This window comes from Tamandua tetradactyla, chromosome 10, assembly GCF_023851605.1.
Source record: "Tamandua tetradactyla isolate mTamTet1 chromosome 10, mTamTet1.pri, whole genome shotgun sequence".
In the NCBI taxonomy this organism is placed as follows: domain Eukaryota; kingdom Metazoa; phylum Chordata; class Mammalia; order Pilosa; family Myrmecophagidae; genus Tamandua; species Tamandua tetradactyla.
Window position 1 is genome coordinate 82,077,844 of NC_135336.1, and position 14,391 is coordinate 82,092,234.

A 14,391-nucleotide genomic window follows, 5' to 3' on the forward strand; every position below is an offset into this window, starting at 1 on the left:
TAAAATGGGGAAAACTAAATTTACACGCTTTTTGACAAACTTTAAAGAATTCAAGAAATTGAGGTCTATAATGTCAGGATAGTGGTTAAAGCTGGGATTCTGTTAAGGCACAAAGAGGGGTGTCTGGAATGACCTTAAATGTATATTTCTTCTTTGATATATAATATTCGAATTTCTAATCATCTCTTATAAGTGATAGCATACAAATTTTGTTCTTATGCATCTTTCTTGTATCATTGAGCATAATATTTTAGAGTTTCTTTTATACTGCAGCATGCCCCATAACTTCATTTTTATGGCCAAGTACTATTCCAAAATATTACATTCCTTTGCAGATGTGTTGGATACAAGTATCTGCATCTTATAATAATTCACTAGGTTGACTGATAATTTAGAAGTCATTTGACTGAAGTATCACGGAATGTAAAATAACCAAATTTAACATAAAAGTGCTTTTAGTGTGTTCTTTCTTTGGGTAAATAACATTGTTCAATCCTGACATAGCTTTCCTAAGGATAAATATACAATTGTTGGTTATTCAAGTCAGTTTCTCTCTAAGAATCTTACACTACTTCATTTCTTATGCTAGTTCCTGTTCAGGGAACCAGGAAAAAATAAACTACTTGTATGCTATTTTTGAGCTCAGAAATCTTTGAGGTTACATACCTTTAAGAAACAGCTGATCAGATACAGAAAACAAATACAGACCTTCAACTTAAATTTAGCATTCTTTCCTCTAAATCTTTCAAAAACATCTTGGAAAATGAGGACAGCTACAACATAAATTCTGTGATGATATATGCCATTTTTGGCAGAATAATTTGCATTATGCAGTTAAGTCCTTAATATATGACTTTTATATGCAATTACTAACTGGATAAGAAACAATCAATGTGATCATTTCCTATCAATTAGTGCTCTTTCTCATTAAATAATTAATTTCTCAATGAAACTAAATGTAACATTTTCTTCTGCACAGACATTCTGAAAGATGAAAAATAAAATAATGTAACTCAAGTTAAATTTCATCTTCTGCATCCGAAAAGATTTCCTCTCATTTTTCAGTGGACTCTAATTCCTTTCGTTAAGTGGCCAGCCTGTGGCTTCTTGTTTTAATCTTATCAGATATTCCTAGAGAACCTACCTAAGGAATACACTCAGATGAGTTGGATTTAAAATGGAAATCATCAATATGAACACAAACTTTTTCTGTAAAGAGCCAGATAGTTCACGTTTTGCCTTTGCTAAACTTAGATCTCCAAAACAATCACTGAAGTCTACCATTGCTGTACAAAATTAGCCATAGACAATATGCAAACAAATCTGTATGACCGTGTTTCAATAAAACTTTATTTCGAATGCCAGTATCCAGCTAGGTTTAGTGCTTTAAGTTGTCTGCCCCAGTCCAGAAGAAAAGTAATAAAAGGGTCCCTCCCTTTCACGTAGTCTTTTATTAACTCCTTTGTTTATTTTGAGTGTACACTGCATATCCTATTAGGGTATATTGGCAATAAACAAACAAGGGGATATATATCATACCAGGTAACCATAAGTGTTATAAAGAAAATTCAAACAAGAAAGGGTGACATTAGTGCCAAGGCATGACTGGGCAGAGTCTTTTACATGTGTTCAGTGTAGACCTCACTGATAGTGGCATAATAGAAACCTGAAGGAAGAGAAGAGCATGAGTTGTGTTTCTGTGTGTGTGTGAAGGGGAATTGGCATCTGGAGGGCACACTACATAGGCTCTCTATGACATTTTAAGAATTCTAGAATTCATACCCCAAAAAGATGAAAAACAAATGGAAATTTTGGACAATGAGGTGCTATAATGTGACTTATATGTCTTTTAAATAAATCACTCTGGTTGCTTTGTTGAGAGTAGTTAACAGAGAGGCAAGATGGAAGTGGGGAAAAGTGCCAAGGGCTATGACAACAGTCTATGTGACAGATCATGGTAAGTCAGGCCAAGCTGGTAACTGTGTATATGGGGAGAAGTGAAATTGGCCTCATCTCCGTTTGCCAGGCTGCTACGACAAATAGCACAAACTGGTTTTGGTTTAACAGCAGAAATGTATTGGCCATTGTTTAGGAGTTAGAAGGCTTGCTTCCTACTAGGGTTGGTAACTCACCAGAACTCCTTGTGGTTCCTTGGTTAGTATTCCAGGTTCACAACATAAGGTGATATCCTCTCCTTTCTCTTCTGGTTGCACTGACCTTGAGCTTCGGGTTCCTCCCCACAGCTTCCCTTGATTATATCTAAATTTCCACTGCTTATAAAAGGACCAAATAATCTGAATTATGGCCCAGCCTCATTCAACTGACCACTCCGTAACTAAAAATAGCTTCTTCAAAAGTTCTATTTGAAATGGGTTAAGATCAACAAAAATGGATTACGTTTAAAAACATTTCTACATTCATGTACATAATTCAGTGCATCACAAGTGCTTGTTTATAGTAATGTGGACCTCTGGTAATAGGATCGGAAAGTATTTACTATTAAATTTAAAAATGAAACCTATGAGCATATTGTTGTCAAAATTGCTATATATTTTACAAGTAGATTCCACCATAAGATAGGGTCAGAATATTGATTAAATATTTCCAGCTCATAAAGAATTACCAATGTTCACTAAAATGTAAGGGATCGTAAAGCAGAAGAGATTTTGTTGGATTTGGGCCTGAAAAACACTGTCCACCATCTTTTCAGAATATGAGTAAAAATGCTAACGGATAAGTTCTCTTCTCTTGGAGAAAGAGCAGACATTTTAGAAAATGTCCCTGAGTATTTCACTTACCAGGCTGAATGCATTATTGGAAAATATCAAGCCTAAATAAATTTTCTTTGAGATATTCTGCAAAATGGTTTTGATGTTGTGTTGGCATTCTTCTTGCATTGTAATTCTCTTTGGAAAGGTGTTGGAGATATTTAGGAAGTGCTAGACAAAATATCAATTTGAACATTTTGAACTGAGTGCCATTTCATACATGACTCTCTGTAATAAGCAGATATGTATTAAGTAAAGACTTTGCAAAAAAGATTATCTACAAAATTTGGAATATGTTAAGTGAACAGTAATTTAATGTATTAACATTAGATCTACTCTTATCTAACATTCACCAGCTGAGCAAAGCAATAAAAGGAATGTGTAGGAGGATTTTACTTTAAGTGCAAGAAAGACTCTCAACCTCACATAGGAAATAGTCACTTGCACTTAAAATTTCCTTGGAAATGGTATTATCGACATTTTCTACTATTAATGAATAGATAATGTTTTTCACTACATTTACCATAAAAATGTTGGTTTCAAGTTTAAGTTGAATAATATTTATCAAAATATTTGTACCAACTTTTGAAATGGCAACTTCAGTAGAATATAAAGAATTTTTGTTCTTTCACAAATACTAACAGGATTTTGAACGTAAGAAAATATTTTATATATAAGAAGTGGCTAATACATTTAGTATAAGTAAATATTATTTAGCTAAAGGCAGTTAAATTATTTCCATAAAAGTTGGGTTTGATACTGTTTTACTCATGTATATGGGAAATATTTGGGGAGGAAAAAGCAATAAACACATGCTACTATATGAATGTAACCCATTACATTACTTTATACTCTGGAATATTTTGCTTTTCAACATGCCTAAATCCGATTTTTGGACAGATTCGAAAGGATCACTGCTTAAGACCTCTGGCCTTAGAGAGTCTGGAGGAAGATTCACACATATAACAAAATGATAATATATAGTATATAATTTTTAAAAAGCCATGTTTTGTAAAATATTCAAGAAAGAAGAAATGAATGCAGTTTAGAAGCTTTCTGGATGGTTTCATCAGGAAACTGGGACTTGATCTGACCTTCAAAAGATGTGAAACATTGAGGTATCTGTAGTAGATTGCTTTGCATAGCCAAATTTAGACATGTTCTTAATCTTCATTCCTGCAGGTGTGAACACAATGTTATTTTTAGTGAAGGTGCAGCCCAACCAAGGCAGGGGGGTCTCAATCCATTACTGGAGGCCTCATGAGAAAAAGCCAAGAAGTTCTAGAAACCTTCAAAGTAAAGGACATCATCATATGATGGGAGGCAGAAATACAAGTTAAAGAACCCTAAAGATTGCTGGCAGCCAGCACCTAAATGATTGTCTTTCAGGAGAAAGCAAGCTTTGCCATTAACTTGATTTTGGACTTTTAATTTCAAAACTGTGAATACCCATTATTTGATCCAACTGAATGTATGGTCTTTGTGATAGCAGATATGGCAAAATAAGACATTATCGTTTAGGTTTGGAGAAATGCCATAAACAAATCGTAATCACATAAATGCACATTCCTGAAATGAGGATATCCAATCTGTTGGAGTCGAGATTGCTTGTGGTTTTCCCTACATTTGTTACTGAGATGCTAGAAGAGGGAGTATGAGGGGAGACAAAAACTAAAGGGCAAGAAAATATAATTAATGGGGTCTGATAAGTAATTTCTACTCTCAAACAAGCTGGAAGAACATAGTATCATTTAAAATCCTGTATTGCCCTTGTTTAGATTCATTTCCCAATTTTACAAGGCATTTAAGTAATTCACAGTTGGTGGTTTGTGTGAATAATATATTCGTAAAAATCCGTTTTTACATTGATTCTAATTATATGTAGAATTCTGCATCTAAAAGATTATTGAGATGGTAAAAGCCAATTTTCTATAGAAAGAGAAGAAAGATGAAAGAAAGAAGGAAGGAAGGAGGGAAAGAAGGAAGGAAGGAAGGAAAGAGATCATTATGAAGAAATTCCAATAAATGAACCTACTTAGTTTACTGAGTTTAAACAAACATTGAATAAAATCATTTTTTTTTGTTTTCATGTGGCAGGTTAGCTGAACTGAAACCTGGTTCTGTTCTGTTCAACCTTTCAGTTTAGAAACAGAAAGTTAGTTAGATATTTAAAGTTAATGAAAAGTCAGTTTTTAACCTATGAATAAAACACTAAGTCAGATGATATCTTTTGAGTGGGCCTACTGAAAACCACTGGGGCCACACATTGATTTAATGCATGGAGATCAGTATATATGTGCTTTGGGTAAACAGAATTATGGGCCACCAAAGATGTCTCTGTTCTAATCCTGAATTCCTGACAACAGCTTGATTTTAACCTAGAGCATGTCAGACTTCTGACTTCCAGACATGTATGATTATAAATCGATGTTGCTTTATGCCACTAGGTTTGTGAAAAGTTGTAAAAGAAACAAAAGGAAATTAGTATAGTGCTAAGGATGACTTCAATTACTTTTTTTTTGACATGGGCAGGCTACGGGAATCAAACCCGGGTCTCCGGCATGGCAGGCGAGAACTCTGCTGCTGAGCCACCATTGCACCTCCCTCAATTACATTTTTAAATGTTTTTCTGGCCAAACAATTTGGGAAGTGAAGAAAGTATTTTACAGGTAGCAAATAGTAGAACTGACAGAGGAAGTATCTCTTTTCCCCTCAGATACCAAATTGTTTAAAAAGACATTCTAAAGCTATCATGTCCTCCTAGCTATCAATCTCTTCCCTTCTTTTTTCATCCAAACTTTTACAAAGGGTCATTATATAATAAATATATTTATTGTCTGTATTTGAATACAATACTGCATCATTTGACAAATTTAAGTTTTCCTTTACAATAAGATTACAATTGATCTTGCACAAATTACCAATAACTTCCATATTTTGATACATTTATTAAAACTTTCATTGCTAGTTTTCCCTCAATTGAAGCTGGACAAGAAAAGATAAAAATAAATTTTTATGAAAAACAGAGAATATTTGATTAATTTTGAACCCTCAAGTTCCAAAAGTAAACTCTTCAAATTTAATTTGTACAATATAATCGAACATTTTATGGCCATCAACAGGTAGTGCCAACGCGTTAGTTACTGAATGATTTTTAAATGAAGCATTTATTAAACTTTTAACTATATTGATCATGGTTTCCCAAAATGTATTGAAATATATTATATGTCTTATATAGGTGTTATCATTCACTTTAATTTTTATATCCCTTGATTACTATCACAAACTTTAGAAGAAATGATCAAGCATCTCTTTATAACCCAATATTACAGTAGGGATAAATTGAAATGTAAGAAAATAACTGAGAATAAGAGCATGAAAAATCAATTTTTCTTGGACTTGTGTTCTGTATTGATAAACAGACATTGCATAAGTGTATCAAAAGTTTAGCAAGACTTTAATGAAGGAAAGTGGGAAGATCCACAGCTCTCTGTCTCATTTGAGTTAGGTATTAACGCAAATATTGTATGTGTAATACTTTGAATATTGCATACAGTCATTTTTAAACATGAGAAAAACAACTTTTCTCGACTTAAAATATCTAATATTCAATTTAATTAACTTTTCAGATGAGTTATGCAATTATTTCGCTTTATAATGCAGACTATCAAATCATATTTTTAAAAATCATCCATTCAGGATATGAAGAGATATTGATCATTCCAATTATGAAGAAAAATATCTATGATTTTAGTGTTCATATTCATAAAATTGGTTGCCTTCAACACATGAATCAAGTGTCTGACATTACAATGATATAATGAATATAATGATATAAAATTATGATTACCATAATATGGAGTGAACAATTGATAAATACATGAACTTTAATTAATGTATCTTAATGATTTATACTATGCACCATTCTAGAATGCTTTTATTTATTTAGGGTTTTGATAATGTTGGCAAAGGACATTATAATGAACAAAGGGATTTGATTTTCTTCTAATACTGGCATCCAGTTATTTTAGGTTCTGATTTTCTTCTTACTCTGGCAAATAAGATGGAGCAGGATGAAGAAAAATCATTGAAATTGATTTTATTAGACTTCATTATCAGAGTGATTGCCACAAGGCAAGAATTCCAATACCCAAATTTTTGATGCTCCCAAGACATTTTAATGGCCAGTAGTAAAATTTCCAGAAAAAGCTTTATGAACACTTCTGATTCCTATTGGAATTTATTCTTGCTCCTCTTTTCTTTTTCTTTCATATTTCCCTGAATGTATATTGCATTAGATCTATTTCCTAAAATAACACTGTTGAGCATGTCAGAATGATTAGGAAAGACAGTTCAATTGTTTTGGCTGTTGTTATTATCACAGCCACAGTTTGCACTGAACAACATCCCATAATTCACTTAAAAAGTCAGTGTGATATAAACTTGATTAAAAACTACAGCAACAAATGAAATACTGAATAAGAACAATTTCTATTATTTTTCTACAATCCTATCGGTGATTGTTTTTGCTCTCATTTTCTAACTGTCTTGTGTGCACCAGATGAAAATTATAAAGGAAACAGCTAATTATTAGACAGGATATAGAAAAGAAAAAAATGCATTTAATTACAGGTGTTCCCTCCATATACATTCTACTTACCAGTACCACAATCTCCTGTTGTTTATTATATATTTTCTCATATATTCCTTCTGAATTTGTAGATTGCTCATAAGTGAACTTCTTGGGAATGCTTTCAAGCAGGCTCTTCATGTTTGAGCACTTTAACCAGTAGGTTGTTTTGACAGAAAGTGGCAATTACACACACTAACTTAAAGGAGTGAAAATTTTCCTCAACCTAACACAAATCCTTTATCCATATGAGCTAAAACAGGAGAACAGATGATGACTTTTGAATCACAGTTTAAATTTTATGCATATTTTAAAAAGCACCTGAAATTCAAAAACACAAAGTGAGACAAATAAAGAATATGGGAAAAATTCTAACTTATATGCTAATTTCCAAAAATAATCAGACAAAGATGACCTAAATAGGGAAATACTGATAATATTTTAAAGCATTCATATTCTCTGCTACTGGACAAAACCTATGGATTCTTCTGTCCAATGCACTCAATAACTAATTCCTGATACACCAGTGTTTCAAAGAGAGAAAGTGTTTATTACCAGGTACATAGTAAGAGAGCAGATGGCCTAGTGGCCCAAAATCTATATCCCTGAACTTCAGTAATTCAGATAGTTTTATTAGAGAAAATTAGAGATAGCATGGGCAGGATTTAGGATAATGAGTACAGATGATGTAATTAGAGGTGCTCTAATTAATGAGCATGTGCAGATTGATTACATACTTAGTCGCAGAACGTATGAAAGAAAATGGTGGATTGAGGTTTAGATGATATATAGGTTAAAGTCTAAGCTACTGCGCCTCTCAGGTGGACCCACTTAGGTTAAATCCAGTCTTTGTCATCAAGATAATTTGGTATTTGTGGTGAATTAGTTCCTGGTGGACCCAAGACCCTTCATTAACAAACATTAGGGACTGTCTTGAGTGATTGAGACTCTAAAGTTGAAAAACTGGATACCTGGCATAGATGAAGTTTAGTCACAAGGTTTTTACAATCACAGGGCAGCTGATTACAATTCAGAGATTTCAGGTATTTCCCTGACTACTCCAATATTCCAGAAAGCAAAAAGGAATATTTATATAACAGTTCAGTAATCAAAAATCACCCCTCAAATCCTGATTTCTTGGCGACAATTCCTGAGATTTACTTCCTTCAAAAATATGCAGTATGATCTTCAGCCATCTAACAAATTAACAAATATTAATATTGTTTCTGTAACCACTGTTTAAGGAGAAAGATGTTTATTTAAGTATAAAAATAGATTTACTTCCAAGAAGGAAATATAAAAAATACACGACACAGAAATTAAGGAAAGTGCTGTATTAGGGTTCTCTAGAGAAACAGAATCAACAGGGAACACTCACAAATATAAAATACATAAAAGTGACTCACTTGAGCATGGGAACCCAGAGTCCAAAATCTCCAGGGTAGGCAGTGAAGCTGATGATTCTGATGGAGGGTCTGGATGAACTCCATAGGAGAGGCTCACCAGCCAAAGCAGGAAGAGAGCTTGTCTTCTGAATCTTCCTTAAAAGGCTTCCAGTGATTAGATTAAGCATCACTCATTACAGAAGACACTCTCCTTGGCTAATTACAAATGGAATCAGCTGTGGATACAGCTTATATGACCATGATTTAATTCTATGAAATGTCCTCTTTGCAACAGATAGGCCAGCACTTGCCCAAACAGGCCAGGTACCACCACTTGGCCAAGTTGATACAAGAACCTGACCATGACGGTCCATCCCCTTGTCAACTTGACAGCTATACATATCACCTTAAACCATACCTAATTTCTAAATAAAAAACAATAAAACACACTTTTTTTCTTTCACCTAGCAATATTCAACTGTCCTGCATATAACTGGAAACACATTAAGTCTCTCCAGAATAGGGTGCAAGTCCTTGGGTAATATTCATTCTTAAAATTAATATCTTACTTACTTAAATAGTATAATGGGAACAAAACAGCTTTGCAGTCCTCATTTATGTAACTGATCACATGGTCATAGCTCATATTTATCACTACCTTCTTCCACTACCCATTCCATGTTCCCTTTACCCTCAGCAAGTACTTCAGCTGACCATGGTTCTTTGCCTGGTGGGGTGACCCAAACCTTCATTCCTGAAGTTTCAGAGCCATTGGCAGTCCTGCCTTGATTGGGTTGTTGAAGTTTTCCATTGATTTTAATCACAGGGCTTGGTAGTACCAAAAGACACCTTAGGGACTCTCCTATATTCCAAGAAAACTCTTCTTCACTTCCATTGTGTAGTTACAGTCCTATTTCCCCTTGACAGTCAGAGTCAATCACTGCAGACAATGCTGTAATTCCCTTTTGGCTTGTTGATCCAGGGGCATGAGTAGCCCAAAGTTATCAGGTGTCAGTCTTAGATACCAATTCAATGGAATCATTTTTGTTTCTCCCAGTGGAAGTACCTTTTTTTAGTTCCCTTTTGGAACTAAAACCTGTAGACCAGCGGAGCTCAGGGTCACAGGGACAGGAAGCAAAAATTTTCCTAGTGGATCACTAGGGATAATAGTGAATGGTACCACTCCCATTTCCACCCCTTGGTTCCTGGACCCATGGATCCCGTCTATGGGAGAAACAGCACCATACAGTGGACACTGATTCAGAGCATATACAGCTTCCTAGAGAACAGTACACCAGCCCTTCAAAATATGTTCTAGTTTGCTAGCTGCTGGAATGCAATATACTAGAAACAGAATGGTTTTTAAAAAGGGAATTTAATAAGTTGCTAGTTTACAGTTCTAAGGCTGAAAAAATGTTCCAATTAAAGCAAGTCTATAGAAATGTTGAATCAAAGGTATCCAGAGAAAGATACCTTGATTCAAGAAAGTTGATGAAGTTCAGGGTCTCTCTTTTAAGTGGGAAGGCACATGGCGAATGCAGTCAGGGTTTCTCTGTCTGCTGGAAGGCAAATGGTGAACATTGCATCATCTGCTAGCTTTCTCTTTTGACTTCCAGTTTCATGAAGGCCCTCAGGAGACGTTTTCCTTCTTCATTTCCAAAGATCGCTGGCTCGTGGATTCTCTGCTTCATGGTGCTACAGCATTCTCTGCTCTCTCTGAATCTCCTTCATTCTCCAAAATGTTTCCTCTTTTATTGGATTTCAGAAACTAATCAAGACCCATCCAGATGGGTGGAGACATGTCATCACCTCATCCAGCTTAACAACCACTCTTGATTAAATCTATATCCAGGAAGATGATCTAATTGCAGTTTCAAATATGTGGTATTGAATAGGAATTAGAAGAAATAGCTGCCTTTATGAAATTGGATTAGGATTAAAACATGGCTTTTCTAGGGTACATACATCATTTCAAACCAGCACAGTTCCCGACTTGAAGAATTGGACCCAGAAGTTGTATGGGCGGGAAGTGATCCAGAGCCTGACTGAGATCTCTCTACCTTTCAACATGCTAGAATGGGAAGAGGAGAGAAAGCATAATCCCACTCCTGGCACCAAGTTGTATTGTTAGGGTTCTCTAGAGAAACAGAATCAACAAGGAATATCCGCAAATATAAAATTTATAAACGTGTCTCATGTGACCACAGGAACAGAGTCCAAAATCTGCAGGGCAGGTTGTGAAGCCAACTATTCTGACTGAGGGTCTGGATGAACTCCACAGGAGAGGCTCGCCAGCCAAAACAGGAAGAGGGTCTGTCTCTTCTGAATCCTCCTTAAAAGGCTTCCAGTGATTAGATTAAGCATCACTCATTGCAGAAGATGCTCCCCTTTGGTTGATTATAAATGGAATCAGCTATGGATGCAGCTGATGTGATCATGATTTAATTCTATGAAATGTCCTCATTGCAACAGATAGGAAAGCACTTGCTTGACCAGACAAACAAGTACCACCACTTGGCCAAGTTGACACATGAACTTGACCATGATAAGGGCTAATTTATATAACACACAATTAAAATAGATAATTCTCACCATTCTTCTCAGAAGGTAGTAATATTCATTGATTCAGATCAGGGTTTATAATAGTGCAACTTGAGGCATACATTCCCCTCCTCTTTTAATTAACTTATCTCTCATAAATCTGTAGCTTATATTTATAAATAATACTCATATAGCAGCTTTACCTTGATTATACTTTATCATGTATGTTTAGTAAGTTAATATATTAAGATAATTTGCATTTCAACTAAACCATTAAGAAACTATAAATTTTCTTTGCATCAGAGTCTCTGCTATAAAGTCACGTAACTTGAAGTGTTTTTTTTTTTTTTTTAACAGTAATGATGGAATAGAGTTACAGGAAACACAGTCTGCTCTCTAGCTGAATATACTTGGTAGGACAAACCATGCAATTGTTTATATTTTGCTGCTTAGGTTGTGAACCCTCTTGAAGTAGCAAAATAGATAATGAGTAAAAATGTTAATGTTTTGAGTTATAAAAAACTATAGAATTGTCTAAAACAAAATTTTTTATATGAAATGCATTTTCTTATATTCAAGAAATATGTGGAGGTATGATTTATTTCCTTTGATTTATCAAATTAAGAAAAGAAACAAAACAAACAACTGTTAAAATGTCATCTTAAATGCTATTCAAAATATCAATTTAGTTATATTTACCATTTACATATATAATGCATGCATATATATCTGCATGTCTCTATAAATCAAAACTATCTGATATGAATACATGGAAAGGTATCCTATACCTTGATGAGAAGAAGTATTATAAAAAGGGCAAATACCATCACATTAATACAATTGATACTGAACAAAAGCAGTGAATTCTCTGCCCAATGTGCTCAAATTGCCAATCTGTGAGACAAAGGGATTTCAAAGAGAGAAAGAGTTTATTACTTGGCTTGAGGCCAGAGATCAGATGGCCTATTGGCCTAAAATTCTGTCTCCCTAAGTCTATGGAGTTCAAGGTTTTAAATGGATTCTAACAAGGGGAGGTGAAGTCTTTACAATCTCAATAGCAAGTATAAGTTGAAACTATTTACAAGTGTAGAGGATTGAAATTGTGCTGGAAACAGTTAATGATTGGGTTTGAGCTGACTCAAATTCACAATTAGCATTAAGGCATTGGCCCTTGCAAGTTATTTTGAGGACCCCCCTACCACCACCATAATAGGGAATACCAACTCTTACAATCACAGAAACAAATGATAAAGACTTTTGCAATCATTATCAGGGATCTTGCCAGCTGGATCATGGTTCAGAGGTTTCAGGTATCCTTCTATCCATTCCAAAATACCAGAAAGAAAAAAAATGAATATTTATATAATGATTCAGTGGTCATAATCATGTTTTAATCATAACTTCTTTCTTACATAATAGTAATGAAAATACAAATATTGCAACAGATGCTCTGCTGGCAATGGTGTCAGCTGAGTCCTATTCCAGGTCCAGGGGTCCCAACTGTAAAATAATTCAGACAAATGAGATGAACAGTAGAAATAAGTAGTAAAGTTCATTAAAGAGAAAAAGAGAGAGTACATGCTAAAAAGGTTAATGTGCATGTGCCCAAGGGAGGAACGCACACTGAGTGGATTGGGGTTAGCTCATTTTATGGGAAGTTTTATTGGTGGCAGGTTTCCATAGTAATCTTTGAGTATTGGGAATCATCTTTGTGCAGGTTCCCACAGTGACTTTTGCACACCAAGTGTCTCCATTTTTCTGGGAGGAGATAGCTGCTGGAATTTGTGCCTTGATGTCATGTACCCAACTCGGTCTTTGGGAAGATATTCAATAATGTTTATGACACTATGCTTTCTGTCACTAACTAAGAATTTGCTTCAGGTCCATGATTTTAAAGGCTTTTATGACTTTGGTAGGTTTCAATGGTTTGGGGAAGTTTTGGAGCTTTAGGGAAAATTTTTGTCCTATGAAGTGTGTAGCTAAAGTTTGCAGTTCTGTATTAACTCTTTCAAAGCTGAATAGAAGACCAGGGACCACAGCCCTGATGCTCTATTTTATCCTGCTTAAATTTCCCACTGAAGGAGTTGAATACCCTTAATCTTAAGGTGTGCAGAGGGGCAAAGGTCCATCATGTGCAATTTATTCCTGCTGTTTTAAAGATGATAAACCTACCTACAAGGGTGTAAAGCACTTTCTCTATTCTAGTAAAGGTGGGCATAGGCTGACTGGTCCTGGTTCAGAATAGATTGATATTCATGGGTGAGTATGAGCTTAATGTGGAATGCTTGCAGTCTGTTGGAAGAAAATTTAACAAGTAGGTTAAGTATTCATGGGCCAAACATAAGAATGAGAAGAAAAGGAATTAAAGAACCCAGAAAAGGGAGGCTCTAAGCAGTTAGATTAGGTAAATGTGGGAAAGTATTCCAGTCACTTCCAGAATTGTTGGGATTGATCCCAAAGGCCTCATATGACTTTTTTTTTTTTTTAATTTTGCCTGAGTGGTCGATATACAAGCAGCACTTTTCCTGGAAGAAGAAGGATAATTTGGCTCTGGGTCAAGAAGCAATTGGGCCCCTAGATCATGTATAAGTTTTTGTGTGGCTCCAAGGGGAGTGCAGTACTTGGTTAGATTATGAATTTCTGGATCCAATACAAAATCCTGGGTTAAAAATGGTCCCCCACATATTATTTCTAAGGTGTTTGAAATGGGCGCCTCAGTGCTAAACATACCCTGAGGAGTGCTAAGAGATCTGATATCCACAGTATATGGGTTTCTTGACATAATTTTGCTAATGTTTGTTGTAAATTTTGTTTGGCTTTTTCTACCTTCCCAGAGCATTGTGGTCTACATACACAATGGAGATGATATTTTATGCCAAGAGCCATTGCTACACCTTGAATTATGCAGCTAACAAAGGCTGGCCCATTGTCACTTTGGATGGAAACAGGTAACCCAAATCTAGAAATAATTTCTTGAAGAAGTAGCTCAGAGACAATGGTAACTGTTTATATTCAAGCAGAAAAGACTTCTATCTACCCACTAAAGTTATCTACAAAGACTAATAGG

The 14,391-nt window shown here is 35.0% G+C and overlaps 1 long non-coding RNA gene across 2 annotated transcripts in view; it reads left to right on the forward strand.

Moving 5' to 3' along the window:
- The window catches only part of LOC143648013 (uncharacterized), a 228,611-nt gene that overhangs the window by 68,388 nt on the left and 145,832 nt on the right, over positions 1–14,391 (forward strand). For both annotated transcript variants that reach the window (XR_013158313.1, XR_013158312.1), the window contains exon 2: positions 14,159–14,272. This is a non-coding gene — a long non-coding RNA (uncharacterized LOC143648013). The remainder of the gene's footprint in view (positions 1–14,158; positions 14,273–14,391) is intronic.